General features: G+C 43.6%; 1 long non-coding RNA gene across 2 annotated transcripts in view; it reads left to right on the top strand.

Annotated features, from left to right (window-relative positions):
* The first annotated feature begins 554 nt into the window (after positions 1-554).
* The window catches only part of LOC122215103, a 58,384-nt gene continuing 43,632 nt past the window's right edge, over positions 555-15,306 (top strand). For both annotated transcript variants that reach the window (XR_006200238.1, XR_006200237.1), the window contains exons 1-3: positions 555-640; positions 1,663-1,985; positions 4,020-4,112. This is a non-coding gene — a long non-coding RNA (uncharacterized LOC122215103). The remainder of the gene's footprint in view (positions 641-1,662; positions 1,986-4,019; positions 4,113-15,306) is intronic.

Below are 15,306 nucleotides of genomic sequence, written 5' to 3'. Positions count from 1 at the left end.
GCAGTCTTCCTATGGATTATTTGCCCTCTGGTTCTTGAAAAGCTTAAAGGACGGCTATTTAGTTTTTTTGTTTTTTGTGGGGGTTTTTTTTTTTGTTTGTTTGTTTGTTTGTTTGTTTGTTTTAATTATGTCATTATAGTCTGAGAGCAGCCAGACACATACTGATTAGGGAAAGTTGAAGGTGCGGGCCTGGATGATGGGTCTTCAGACTTGGACTCTAGTTTTGCTGTTCTGGAACAGAGGATGGGCCACCACGTGTTCTCCAGGCTTCTCTTTCAAAGTGCAGATCCCCAGAGAGAGAACGTTCTTTCAGGCTTTAACCCTTTGGAGGAACAGCCCCAAGCAACTGGGAGGGTGGGATCCGCTTCCCCGGCCGCCTCACACCTGCCTCACCCACGCCCACAGCTGCCATAAATATAACGCTAGGTGGGTCGGAAAGCCCCGGGTTTCACCAGCCCGACCGCCTTGCAGACGCAGCACGAAAGAGCCACTCTGTCTCGGTGTTCCCCCAGATGGCCCCTTGTTTTGATTTTGTAACTTTCATTCCAGCCAGAGTCCCAAGGCCAAGAACAGCCCTTGCAGCAAGATGTGTGCCCCTCATTCCTCACAAACGCTACAGCCACAGACCGCATAAATCCAGGTAGAGACGGGCCCAGAAACACAGGTGCTATAAATATCCTAGTCCAGCCGGGAGACTGAGCTCTTGGGCAGCCCCTTGCCACCCACCCCTCTCTAAGCCTGGCACTTCAGGGCCACTGGGGCGCTGTAGGCGGGTCTCCCAGAGGTGGGAAGGGCAGACTGCATGTGTATCAGAAGCCTGATTGGTTCCCCTCTCTGAGACCCCATGACTGCCCAACCTAAGGGTTTTCCCTCTACCCAGGATACCTCTCCCTAATTCCCAATCCTAGACACTTCCTCCCTCCTCTGGTATTTGTAGAAGGCTTCTCACAAGAATCCCATGCTGGGACCCGGCTTCAAGAAAGTCTGACTCCTCTTTCAAGATAGACCAGATGGTGCCTTTGGCTGGAAGGCAACCACCTGAATCAGATTTAACAATTTACAACTTGATTCTAAATTTTTGGTAGCACTTTTTGTTGGCGGTGAGGGGGGACAGGCTGGAAGCAGAGTAGATTTAAAAGAGGGGAAAGAAGAAGCAAAGAGGGGATAAAGTTCCACTAGAAAAGGGAATTCTTTTCCGAGCAGGCTGGTTCCCAAGAGCTTAGTGGGACTTTCTAAGCCAGTCTCCTGGGCCTGGGACTTGGTGGGGTGCAGCTCACTGAAGCAGAGTCTGTTGGATAGCAAGAGACTTCACTGGAGAAGAGGTTATTAGAGTTCTCACACCTAAGGCTCAGGGACTCAGACACCAGAAATATCCCCCGGAAATTCAGACACCTGATGGCTTGGAGAGAGGTTAGCAAGAGCAAGGCAGGTTTGAAGATGATGCGTGAAATGGATCTGAACTATCAGTTTTTAAATACGGCTGTAAAAATAACTTTAAATCGCCGCATTAGAACACAGTAGATAATCCTTCTAAAAATGTAGTCCCAATTCCTCTTCCAATGTGGGAGCATACTCTTTAATCCCTATGCTAAGGAAGCTTTGCCAGCTCTATCTCAACAAGAAATCCTACTTAGAAGTCACTATTCATTCTCCATTTTACAGATGAGGAAGCCGGTACCCGGCTGGCAGAAGAGAGGTTTGAACTCAGGGATCTGACTCCACTGGTCATGACTTGAACTTCTGCTGGGGGATAATCAATTCTGATGGCCTTTCTGACCATCAATGGAAACAACTCCACCGCAGTCTTTAACTGCCTTTAACAGCAAAGAAGACATTCCTGCAACACTCACCTGCACCTAGCAGATCTGAGTGCAACCTCATTAAACTGAGTGGCCTCAGGGGACCAACTCCAAGACCCCAGTGAATGGAGGAACAAACTGTCCATAGAAACAAGATTCTAAATGGACTGGATATAAGTCACCAAGGTCAGGGTCAGCCCTGGACCAGCCCTTCCTGTGTGATTTCAGGACCACATGGAGGCCCAAGTGGCCTTTTTACTAAAAATCAACCGTTAAAGAATCAGATGTGTGTTTAAATTTATATAGGTCACTGGTAACTCACTTTGGACCACTGGCCCAAGACCTATTTTGTCTGACTTTCCTAGCTTTTTTTTTTTTTTATTTGAGAGAGACAGAGACAGCATGAGTGGGGGAAGGGCAGAGAGAGAGGGAGAGGGAGAGAGAGAGAGAGAGAGAGAGAGAGAGAGACAATCCCAAGCAGGCTCCAAACTGCCAGCACAGAGCCCAACTCTGGGCTCAAACTCATGAAACCAAGAGTTGGACACTCAACCAATGGAGCCACCCAGCTGCCCCATCCTAGTATTTTTATTTAAGTTAACTACCAAACATTTAAAATTGGAAGATTGCACAGAAATATCTAGATTTTTTTTTCAGCTTCTCCCCCAAATCTCTCCCTGCACTGACATGGACTCTGACTTCTCCCACCTTCAGGGCTGTCCTATCCTGTCTTCCCCGCTACAGCCTGGCCCATTGGGGTTTGAATTTGCTGACCCTCATCTCCTTCACTAAAATGCAAATATTCACTAAAGAGGTAACTATTGAACCTCGTTGGTCACATACCAGTATGGACATTTTACCATACTTAAAGTATTAGGGAGATTCATTGTGGTAAATTAAGGTGAGGGTAGGAGAGAAAGTGGGGCTTCCCCAGACAAGGTGTCAGGCCCTCCCAGAGCAGAGCAGAGAAGATTTCTAGGGTCCTAGAAGACCACAAGATGAGAAATTGTTCAAACAGCTGTCATGGATGTGCAAAAGAAACATCACCTATTTCCCAGGAGCTCTTCCTTTCTTCTAACTCAGCGAACACCAAGCTTTTTTTAGCATCCTGGGCTGCCTTCCCCAATCCTCCTTCTGTAAGTGCCTTGGGTAACATCCAGAAGCAAACCCTGGAGATGATTAGAGGGCCGCCGACTCAGGCTGTGAGCGAGCCCAAAGGAATGGGTCTGGCTTGTGACCAGGATAGAGCTAAGCCCAGAAGAGGAGCTGAATGAAGACAGGGACCAAGTGATTAACTGGGGCCTGGGCAGCCAGGGACTGAAGCACGATCTCATTCACCAAGATGGTGAGCAGATGTGTTCTCTGAAACGTGGACCACATGAGGGAAAACCATCTTCCCTGAATTTGGAAGCTCTTCCTGCCAAAGCAGTTTATTGTGCAGACAGAGAGGGAAAGAGGTTTTGTATGGAGATGTGGGAATGGATGACGTAGCCTTTAGGTGGACTGATAGACCTCGGGGCTGCCTCGTCCTTCCCCAAATGCCCATCTGGGAGGGTTGCATGTCTATGACTGTTTGAACTCATACTTTTTCTGGCAATAGCCCATGTGACAGGTGTCAGCAGAGCCCTGGCTGTGTACTCTTGGACAGGGAGAGGGGTGGATGTGAGGAAGTGCTTTTAGGGCTTTTAGAGAAACAGGAAGTTCAGTAACCAGAGACAGGAAAATCTGACTTCTTTCAAAACCAGTGGACAACATGGCAGTCAGAATTGTCGTAACTGCTGGGTGCAGCATTTGGAAAAGGTGAAAAATTACAGAGTGGGGGTGGAGGAACTTGCCAGGCTGGGACAGAGGCACACTCTGTTCAGAGAGCTTCCCTAACCTTCCCCCATCATCAGGAGCCCCAGAAATCCCTCCTGAACCCCAACAGTCAGTCTTGCTACCGTCATCTACTTTGTATCCAATGGGACTAACCTCACTGTTTCCTTGTCCCTGTTTATGTCAGTTCTTAAATCTCCCTGGCTCCCAAGTCCCCTTCCCCCCCTTGCTTCCAGACCTCTGATCCCCACCAGGCCCTGTCTTTCCCCAATTCTGTGGCCTTCTCTCACCCTCCCTAACACCCGAAACTCTTCTCTGTGGCCTCTAGATTTTATGATCAATGGCTAGCAAAATCTCCCTTGTCCTCAACCTATTCTCTAATCATTCTCATTGCTTCTTTCCCTACAGGACACCTGGGTCTCCCCTGAACTCCCTGCTGCCTGGCAGCCTTCCCAAGAGAGGCCTGATCTTTCTGTCACAGCCCTCATCCTAGGCCTGGAGGTGAGATGGGTGTCCTGCTTGGTCTTCATTGTCACTTTTAGGAGTATTCTCTCCCTTCTCTGTAAACCCTTGCACCTCACATTGAATTTCACATCATCAGACAATATGAATCACGACTGTCTTCTCTTGCCCCCCAGGGGTTATTGTTCAATTATTCTAGATCCCGGTTCACTGTCACTCTTTCCAATAGCATCTTCTTTTTTTTTTTTAATGTTTATTTATTTTTGAGAGACAGAGCATGAGCAGGGGAGGGGCAGAGAGAAGAAGACACAGAATCTGAAGCAGGCCCCAGGCTGTGAACGAACAGCACAGAGCCTGATGTGGGGCTCGGCCTCACAAACTGTGAGATCATGACCTGAACTGAAGTCGGACGCTTAACCGACTGAGCCACCCAGGCGCCCCTCCAATACCACCTTAACTATTGGCAATTGCTGTAGATACAGATGACCCTTCCAGTACTCAGGCCACTCAGTTTGTTCAACTCCTCTCTCCAATAATTTTTCCCTCCGTTAAACCCAGAGTTATGATTATCCATAATTGCAACACCTCCATAATCTCAATTTCACGCACCCCACTCTCTGACCCCAACCTCCTGTCTTTCTTGCTGATCCCAACCATCCTTTGACCCCACCAGGACCTCAAGTCTGTTGAGCCCACCAGCCTTCACTGTGGTCCATGCCTTTGATGTTCTTACTCCCCTCCTGACCTAATGTAAATTTCTGGTCAGTCACTATAACTATACCCCCGCCCCCTTCTATACACTCTCAATTCTTTGCTTCTTTGTCATGCTCACCTGGCATGACAGTAGACCTAATGGAATCAAATTCTGACTACTCCACACCCCGACACCTGCAGCTAAACGTGGCTAGAGAAAAATACACGGCTACACAGCTTGATTTCACTTTAAATCCATGCTGATGGAACTCCATTGGGTCCTTAATGCTGCCCAGTGGTCATACTTATATTTCCCTGATCCATTCACTCACTTATACTCCTAGATGACAGTTCCACACCTTCTTTTCTCAAACCCTTAACATGTCCTTCCCATCCCCACTCTCAGCTGCTAATTAGATTCTTTTTTCCACTGGAAAAATACAACCAACCAGAAGAGAACTCTGCAGATTCCCACCATTATATCTCACTTACTCAAGGACATTACTTCAGCAACTCTTCTTTTTCTCTCTTAACCAAATTGTCACTCTCTATTGGACCATTTCCATCAGCACACAAGCATACTATTGTTCCTCCCATCTTAAAAAACAACATCTTTTAATGGCCGTATTTCCCTTGGCAGCCTCTGTCCCATTTGTTTGCCTCCCTTTAGATGAAACTCCTCAAAGAATGATCTACTTGTCAAACTCCTCTCCTCTATCCCTGTCTTAAACCAGCCCCAAATCAGGCTCATGTCCCCACCACTCCACAGAGATTGTTCTTGTCAAAGTCACCATGACTTCCGTGTTAGTAAATCCAGTCTCCAATTCTCAGTTCTCATTTTATCCATTAATAGCATCCAATAAAGTTCGCTACATTCTCCTCCTTGATGCACTTTCTTCACTGGGCTTCCAGGACATCACACTCTCTTGGTTTTCTTCCTACCTTACTACTCCTCCCTTCTCGATCTCTTTTTCTGATTCTACCTCTTTTGCCTGACCTCTAAATGGGGCAGTACCCAGGTCTCAGACCTCAGCTTTCTATTCTTCTTTATCCACCTCTTTTGATCTCATACAGATATGTAGTTTTAAATACTATCAAAACGCCCGTGACACACATTTATATCTCCAGCTGAGACCTCCCCTCTGAAGTCCAGACCCATATTTCCAACTGTCTGCTCCATATCTCCAAACTCAAGATGTCCAAAATGGAACTCATGAGACGCTTCCCCAAACGTGATCTGTCTGCAGCCTTTCCCATCACAATTGATGGTAACTCTATTCTTACAGGTTCTCAGACCCAAAAACGAGTCACTCTTGACTTCCTATTACACACACATCAGATGTGATAGGAATTAATTATCTTCAAAGTATATCCGAATCCAACTATATCTCACCACCTGCTGCCAAATTAGTCCAAGTCACCATTATCTGTCACCTGGATTACTACTGGAGCCTCCTGTCAAGTGTCCCTGTTTATACAATTATCTTCAACATGGAAGCCAGATGGACCCCTTTAATTTTGTTTTACATTTATTTATTTATTTTTGAGAGAGAGAGAGTGAGAGCGAGTGCTCATGAGAACATAAGCAGGGGAGGGGCAGAGAGAGGGAGAGAAAGAATTCCAAGCAGGCTCTGTGCTAACAGCACAGAGCCTGATACGGGGGCCTGAACTACTAACGGTGAGATCAGGACCTGAGCCAAAATCAAGAGTTGGACGCTTAGCCAACTGAGCCACTTGGGCACCCCAGACTGATCCCTTTAAAACATACCTTAGATCATAGCACTTCTCTAATCAAAACCCTTCAGTAGCCACCCCCTCCATTTCTTTAGAGTAAGTCTTCAGTGACTCCCCATTTCTCTCAGTGTAAAAACCGAAGTTTCTACGACAGCCAGGAGGGTTTTGCATTATCTACCTAACCCACTCACCCCTTACCTCTCCATCTTTCTCTCCTGATACTCTCACCTTCACTCATCCTGGGAGTCCAGCCTCCTTGCTCTTCCTGTGTCTCAACGCACTGGGTAACGCATGTTACCACGCTGAGGTCTCTGCTCTAGCTCTACCCTCTAGCTGAACACCCTTGCCCCAGAAATCTGCCTGATGAACTTTCTCATTCCTTCAATCTTTATATCTTACCTTTCCAATGAGGTACCCTAACTACCATGTTTAATACTGAAACTTGTCCATTCCCCTATATCCCAACACTCCAGATCACTTAACCTACACAACATTGGGTTTTTGTCCCCATGACACTTACTACCTTCTAACATACTGTGTAATTTATATCTCCCTCCCCCACCACACAGGAATCTTTGTCTATTTTGTTTACAAATATATCCCAAATGCTTAGAACAGTGCCTGACATATGATAGGGAGACTATATATATATATATTTTTTTTTTTGAATGAATGAATGAATGAATGAATGAAAAGAATGCAAACAGAGATGAACTGATTTTCTTGGCCATCAGAAATGGCTAGGCCAAGAGCAAAAAAAGAGAATGGAACTAGCAAGAGCAATTGAACCTGACTATCAATGCATGATTAAGAGCAAAGTCAGGTCCAGTTGAAATGAACAACCAAACTGCATGCTTATCATTACAGAGGGAGAGAAAGAGAGAGAGAGAGAGATGAGATCTCCCACATGGTAGGTAATAAAGTGACTTTATTTACTTAGCATGTATAGAGTAAGTACAGGCCTAGGCCAATGACACTGACTTACCCAGTTACTATCCATGGACAGTTGCTTTTTAGCTGCTCTCCCAGCCTTACAGGAGCCATTTACACAATTTGACAGAGAGGCATCAGATGGAATAAAGGTAAAAACAGAGGATCCTAGGAGTGAGGTCTTTGGAAAAGAAACTTCTCTCTCTTCTCCTGTTCTCCTAAATGCCTTCTCAGTAGAGGATGTTGCAGTACCAGATGTTTCGTGCAGTGTCCGGGCCCATTGCATCAGAATTCTGCAATCATTGGATGAAGACGGGTTAACAGTTCTGCATGTCTGGCCCCCACCATGTCCACTGTTAACAGAGGCCTTCTGGAGGCCATGCCTTCCTTTCCCTCAGGGATTGCAGCCTCGAGGCTAACTGCCAACATATCCTTTCTCAGAAGATGCCAGTGTTATGCAAGGAGTCTGAGCACTCAGGATAAACTAAGTTAAATGTGTCTTCTGAGGTCCTCCAGGCATTTTGGTTACAGACACTGGAGCATCAGCTGTGTTGCTGCCCCAGCGGCTTGAGGCCAGAGTAGGGGCAGGGGCAGGAGGCTTTACCTGTCCTAAAGAGAAATAGAATTTCCTTGAGACTTCGCCTCAAAACATACCTAAACAACACCCAGGCATCCCTTAGTTTCCAAAAGACTTTGGGCAGAAGCTCCAGAAGATGGCTCTTGACCAGACATAATAACAAGATCCCAATGCACAGGAGGCACTCAAAGGCACGCAGTGCCTTTCCCAAACAGGGGCTTGCTCGGCTGCACCTTTCATCATGTAGAATATATGTGTGTTGTTGGAGGCTACCTAGTGCTAAGAGAGTGGCCAATAGGCATTGAAATAGGGTAAGCCTGTGTCATTTTCTCTACAGAATTCTTCCATTCATGGGGAAGACATTCGTGTTTGTGTAACCCAAGTACAATAAGGAACGCTGTGTTGTTCAGAGTAAGCACAAAAACACAGGAGAAGAAACTGCACTCCTGTAGAGAAATGCAGTTTAAGTCAGTTAAAATATTTACCCAATCTCGTTAGAGAAAGTTAAAGCAGGTAAGTATATTCTCAGTATACAAGGTAGCCTCTCTTTTTTCCATTCACAGCTGCCCTGTTTTGTCCTCTTCACTCTCGGCTCATACCCCTCCCCCACCCTCTACGCTTCCATCACACACACACACACACACACACACACACACACACACACACACACAGAGCTCTTGATTCTTTTGCACTTTCCCTGCCTCCCTGACCTTTTTCTTTTCTCCATTTCCAACATAATCGTTTCTGGCTTGCTCTGGCTCCTTCCAAGTCTTCCCCCTTTCTGGTTATTATTCTGATCAGCACAGAAACGGAGCAGCTGAACTGGAATCTTAGGCAGTAGTAGATAAAGCTATACTCTTGTGGAGATAATGTGTGATCCTATGCTTCTCCTCCGTGTCTCTTTTTAGCCCCTGGGGAGGTGATTTAAACATCCGTATCCATCAGCATTTTATTTCTAGGGGAAGAGAGACTGAGATGGGGAGAAAGGAATAAGAGAAGTCAGAATATGTCTGGGGACAGTATCTGCTCCTTATATTCATCTTGGATGCTGACCCCAAACAGTGCCTAAGGTATCAGTGGATTCTGAGACATTCCTATATTAGCCCAATGCATAGTCAAAAAAGAAAGCTGGGGGCGCCTGGGTGGCTCAGTCGGTTAAGTGTCCAACTTCGGCTCAGGTCATGATCTTGCGATCTGTAGGTTCGAGCCCCGTGTCGGGTTCTGTGCTGACAGATCAGAGCCTGGAGCCTGCTTCTGATTCTGTGTCTCCCTCTCTCTCTGCTCCTCCCTGACTCATGCTCTCTGTCTCAGAAATAAATAAACATTAAAAAAAAAATTAAAAAAAAAAAAAGAAAGCTGACCACACCCAACAAGGGGTTAAGGCACAAAGTCAAAATAGAAAGGATTCTCTGGACTTCTAGACCTGACTTGAAATATTCAATGTGAAAGCAAATTCTGGGGAAAGAAAGAAACCATGGAATTGTATTTTGGATGATTTTTTTTTTCTGATTACGAAAGTAATATATATTCAATGTAGAAAACCAGAAAAATATAGGAAGGGATTTAAAAAAACAATACTTGTGATCTCACCACCCAGATATAACCGATGATAACATGTTAGTTCACCTTTCCAATGCTGTTTCAATGCAAAAGTATTATTTTTTAATCAAATTATAAAAAAATAGAATAATGCTTTTTTGGAAATTTTTCTCACTTGACAATATATCATAAAAATCTTCCCAAGTCGTTAAATATTCTTTGACAATATGATTTGTTAAAGCTATTTATGGTTTTGTGCTCTATAGATTTAACCAGTTTTATATGGAAGAGCATTTGGGCTGTTTCTGAGCATGGAATCTTATCTGTGACAGGGTTATCTTGTACAACCCCTGTTTTCAAGCATTCTGACATCCATCCCTTACAAGCAAATAAGGATCCCTTTAAAATACTATGCCAGCGTAGTGCCTGGGTGGCCCAGTTGGTTGAGCGTCCACCTCTTGATTTCGGCTCAGGTCATGATCTCAAGGTTTGTGAGTTCAAACTCTGGGTCGAGCTCTGTGTTGACATCAAGGAGCCTGGTTGGGATTCTCTCCATCTCTCTCTCTGCTCTTGCCCCACTCACATTTCTTCTCTGCCTCTCAAAAATAAATAAACATTTAAAAAAAATGAAATAAAATCCTATACCTAAGAGAACCTTGCTATGGCAGATGTAACTCTTCGTAAGGAATCAGCCATCCTTGTGTTCTTCGGAGAAAGCCTGGCATTAGGTTTTGAACATCCTTACCATCCTTGCTGTTCTTGAGCAGATGGAGAAAAAAATGTCAGTCACTCTGTCAGGGAGTTAGCCTAAAACATTCAGTGCATCATTCTTAAAAATATTTCTTTTTTGGGAATGCAAGCTGGTGCAGCCACTCTGGAAAACAGTATGGAGGTTCCTCAAAAAACTAAACATAGAACTACCCTATGACCCAGCAATTGCACTACTAGGCATTTATCCAAGGGATATAGGTGTGCTGTTTCGAAGGGACACATGCATCCCCATGTTTATAGCAGCACTATCAATAATAGCCAACGTATGGAAAGAGCCCAAATGTCCATCGATGGATGAATGGATAAAGAGGATGTGATGTATATATATATACATATATACACATATATATATATGTGTGTATATATATATATATACATATATATATATGTATATGTATATATACACAATGGAGTATTACTCGGCAATCAAAAAGAATGAAATCTTGCCATTTGCAACTATGTGGATGGAACTGGAGGGTATTATGCTAAATGAAATTAGTCAGTCAGAGAAAGACAAAAATCATATGACTTCACTCCTATGAGGGCTTTAAGAGACAAAACAGATGAACATAAGGGAAGGGAAACAAAAATAATATAAAACCAGGGAGAGGGACAACACAGAAGAGATTCATAAATATGGATAACAAACTGAGGGTTGCTAGAAGGGTTGTGGGAGGTGGGATGGGCTAAATGGGCTAAATGGGCACTAAGGAATCTACTCCTGAAATCATTGTTGCACTATATGCTAACTAATTTGGATGTAAATTTTAAAAAACTAAAAATAAAATTTAAAAAAAAAGAGCAAAAGTTCTAGGGACAAACCCCTTACCTGGAAAGCAACCAAGGGTAAGTTCCTTCATTTTTCTAGAATATTCTTAGATGGAGAATTGTTGCCTCACAGGATGGAGTGAGAATCAAAGGAGAAGTCATGAACAAAGTACCTAGCAAAGTACAGAGTACACACTAACAAATGTTAGGCATATCCTTCACAGAAAGATGAAATTCAAGTTCTAAAGTAGTACCTATGTCACACAGACCTTTACATTGGAAAAGGCTACCTTTCACAAGAGTCCTAGGCAAGGGAGTTGGCTTGGTGTCCTACAGTTTTCCTGGTCCTAGCTCTCCTTAAATACTTTTCTGCACCCTCGTGCCTCCCTCTTTCCCTAATGGTACAGACACCGAAATACCTATCCTCTTCGTCATTATTCCCAGTATGTGTCTTAACTGCCCTTCTCAAAATCTACACTTGGCATTCTGGACAGTGCACAACAGTGGGAACAAGCCCTGGGCTCCAAACCAGGAGCCGCCCCCACCCCAATCTGGTTCCTGCTTCTCCAAGCCTTGCTGCATGATTGAGCCCCAATTCTTAATCTTTGTTTCCTCATCTGTAAAATCAGAGGACTACCCAAATCCAACCATCTATAGTTCCAATCTAAAATTTATTCTAAGGTTATAATTTGTTGAGAGGCAGTGAATGGAACCGGAATATACTAGTATTTTCATATTATATCTATTTTATTTTTGTATAAAACATGTTTTATATTTATATCAATACATCTTTATCAGATGAATCATTGTTTTTGTTCAAAAAAATAAGTTTTGCTGGTCTTCTCCTTAAAATAGTGATTAGTGTTAAAATTATTGCCATGTAGGGGTGCCTGGTTGGCTCACTGTGTAGAGCACGTGACTCTTGATCTTGCGGTTGTGGGTTTGAGCCCCACATTGGGTGTAGAGATTACTTAAAAATAAAATCTTTTAAAAAAATGATTGCCATTTAGTGGTACGCTGAATGCCATGAGTTAAATGGTTTTATAAACGCACCTATAACTGCAACCATTGATGTCATTCACATAAACTGCAATATTTTTCAGTAAGGACAAATATATATATTTTTTTTTTCAGTAAGGACAAATATATATATTTCTTTTTGTGCTAGTTCTGAGCTGGATATTATAGAAGAAAAGATGTGATCTCTGCCTTTGAGAAACTTGTAGTCTTCTTGGGTTGATAAATATATAATTGGAAAGAGTTGTATGACTAAATGCTAACTGGTTCAAATCACAAGACCCTTCAGAGGTGAGGAAAGTATGGGCACAATGTGGAATTGGGTGATTTGAGAAAACTCCATAGAGATGAAGCTTGGAGGTGGAGTGAGCGAGGAGCATTCCACACAGAGGGGACACTGTGCCAGAGGCACAGAGGGAACAAAGCATGGGCGCATCTGGCTGCAGCTGAGGGAGAAATGACCAATCAAATCAGATAATTCATATATGGGGGACATAAGCAGACAGCCAAAAAGAGTCCGTAGATATTTCCCCTTGTACCATCAGTATTACACCAAGAAAGGAAACGTTAAATCAAACCAATTCAAGCTGAGTTATGTTTTTGGTTTTGTTTTCGTTTTTTGGTGGTGGTGTAGATGATTCATAAGCAGAGCTTCTCAAAGCCTTTAATATGCTTATGTATGTGTCAAAGTCAAGAGAGGGAAATCAGATATCCCAAGAGTCTTTAGCCACAGAACTGTTTTTATCATGGAACATCTCTGGTGTTTCACGAAGCACAATTAGGGGCTAGTGAGCCCCTGGAGATTTTTGAGCTGGAAAGCAATACATGGGGGAAAACAAATTTTGGAAGATTGATCACATGGTAGAATGTAAGGTAAACAGAGAGAAAAGAGCCTGGATTCAGACAATACAATTAGATAATTGAATTAAGATTCAAGATAAGTGGAGAGGGTTGAAGTACAATGGGGCAAAGAATGTAGAACGAAACATTAATTGTATGCACAGTCTTTTGTTGGACTCTGGGGTGATACAGAAGTGTCAGAATCCCTGGATCTTATAGGAGTTTGAGTAAGTATTAATCAGGATTTTGATTACCAGGGACAGAAACCAACTTGGACCAGCTTAAGTGAAAGGGAAGTATTCTTAGGGAAATCGGGATGCTTCATTAAGAATTGGATCTGAGTACTGGAAAGCTGGCAAAAAGTTCCCTATCTGGTCTCAGCTTCTCTGTGTGTCTGCTTCATGTTCTTTATATTCTATCTCTCTCCTCTCTCCTTCTCTCCTCTTCTCCCACTCCTTCCCTCCTCTCTCCTCTCTCCTCTCTCTCATTTGTGGAAGAAAATGGCTTTCCTGAGTTTGCATGTTACACTAGCTTTGCATATAGTGGTTCCAGACCCATAGGAAACTAATTCTCCCTCCTTCCCAGTTTCAGATTTCCAATGGAAGGAATCTTGTTGACCCAGCTTGGGACTCATCACTCTGACTCGGGGGACAGGTTTTAAAATAGAAACATAGATGGGGCGCCTGGGTGGCTCAGTCGGTTATGCATTCGACTTCGGCTCAGGTCATGATCTCGCAGTTTGTGAGTTCGAGCCCCACATCGGGCTCTGTGCTGACAGCTCAGAGCCTAGAGCCTGTTTCAGATTCTATGTCCTTCTCTCTGCCCCTCCCATGCTCGTGCTCTGTCTCTTTGTCTCTCAATAATAAATAAACTTTAAAAAATAAAATAAAATAAAATAAAATAAAATAAAATAAAATAAAATAAAATAAAATAAAATAGAAACGTAGCTGCAGGAGACTTACCCAGTGTGGAGGGAATTAGTTAGGAGGTCACTTACCAGGGAAAGGTGTCTGCTGTGGAGTGACACTGTGACCTTTAATTGAAAGTATACTTCTGGGGGGTCTCTGGGTGGCTTAGTCAGTTAAGCACCTGACTCTTGATTTTGGCTCAGGTCATGATCTCAAGGTTCATGAGCTCAAGCCCCAAGTCAGGCTCTGGGCTGACAGCACAGAGTCTGCTTAGGATGTGCGCTCTCTCTCTCTCTCTCTCAGCCCCTCCCCCACTTGTGATCTCTCTCTCTCTCTCTCTCTCTCTCTCTCTCTCTCTCTTTCTCTCTCTCTCTCCCCCCCCCCCAAAATAAATAAACATTAAAAAAATTAAAAAGTCTACTTCTGGAAGAGTTGAGCAGGAACAGGCTACTGTTGAATGGATGGACAACTATGAAGTTTTAAAGCGGTTTCATTAAAAAGTACACATCCCTGTCCCTTTCCCAAACTCCTTCAATTCCCAGGTCCTGAAGGAATCTGCAGATGAGGGAAGCAGGATAGCACAGTGGTTAAGAGCACATGTTCTGGGGTTAAGTTTTCTGTCTTTTGGATTCTGGCCTTGAGGACTTGAACAAATTGGGTAACCTGCCTGAGCCTCAAGTTTCTCATCTGTAGAATGGGTATTGTGAGAATTAAATACTTCATGTATGCAAAGTGCTTAGCATAATAACCTCAATAATGTTAGCAACATAATTTTTTAATGAAAATTAACTGATTGGGGCTGAAATTTGTCATCAGAAGATTCAAATCTCTTTGATAAACTGGGAAAAGGAAGATGAATTGGCACAGAGGGAAGTGGGTCAGCTTTTGGTTCTCCAGATATCTCCATGAACATGGCCTCTGGGATAGGGGGTTTGGGGAGAAAAATATGCCATGGACATCTTATGGCACCAACGGGGACTTCAGAGATCACAGGTCATTTGGGCCAGTCCCACTTTCTTTTGTTTCTAGGGACTTAATATTTAACTGCCTATTAAATGATCATGATTTGGAAGAGAGAAGACAAGAAGAGGAATTGCTTTCAGCTGGCCCTAGTCTTTAACCCGGGTACAACATCTTTTAAACACAAAGGAGACCATGTGTAAAACATTAGTTAAACTCAGATATAAATCTAGTCTTTGACCAGTCCAGAGCTAATCAATATGCTTTTCTACTCTCTTTGAACTTTGAGTTTTCTGGCAGCAACAAAAAATCCCAAACCCCATCCAAAACCATCGTCCAGACAGCCCCGCTTCTCTCCTCCCCTCCCTCGTGTCACATATTGTTGACAGAACTACTCCCGTTACCACATTCATTCCAGTGGTGATTCAAATTCTTCTGCAGAAACGGACTTGAAAGACAGAAAATTGCTCTTGTAATCAGTTAATAAGGAATCCTG

The sequence above is a fragment of the Panthera leo genome, chromosome A3 (assembly GCF_018350215.1).
Source record: "Panthera leo isolate Ple1 chromosome A3, P.leo_Ple1_pat1.1, whole genome shotgun sequence".
NCBI classification, from domain to species: Eukaryota; Metazoa; Chordata; class Mammalia; order Carnivora; family Felidae; genus Panthera; species Panthera leo.
The sequence above is the reverse complement of the archived record's forward strand: the minus strand, read 5'-3'. Positions and strand labels throughout refer to the sequence as shown.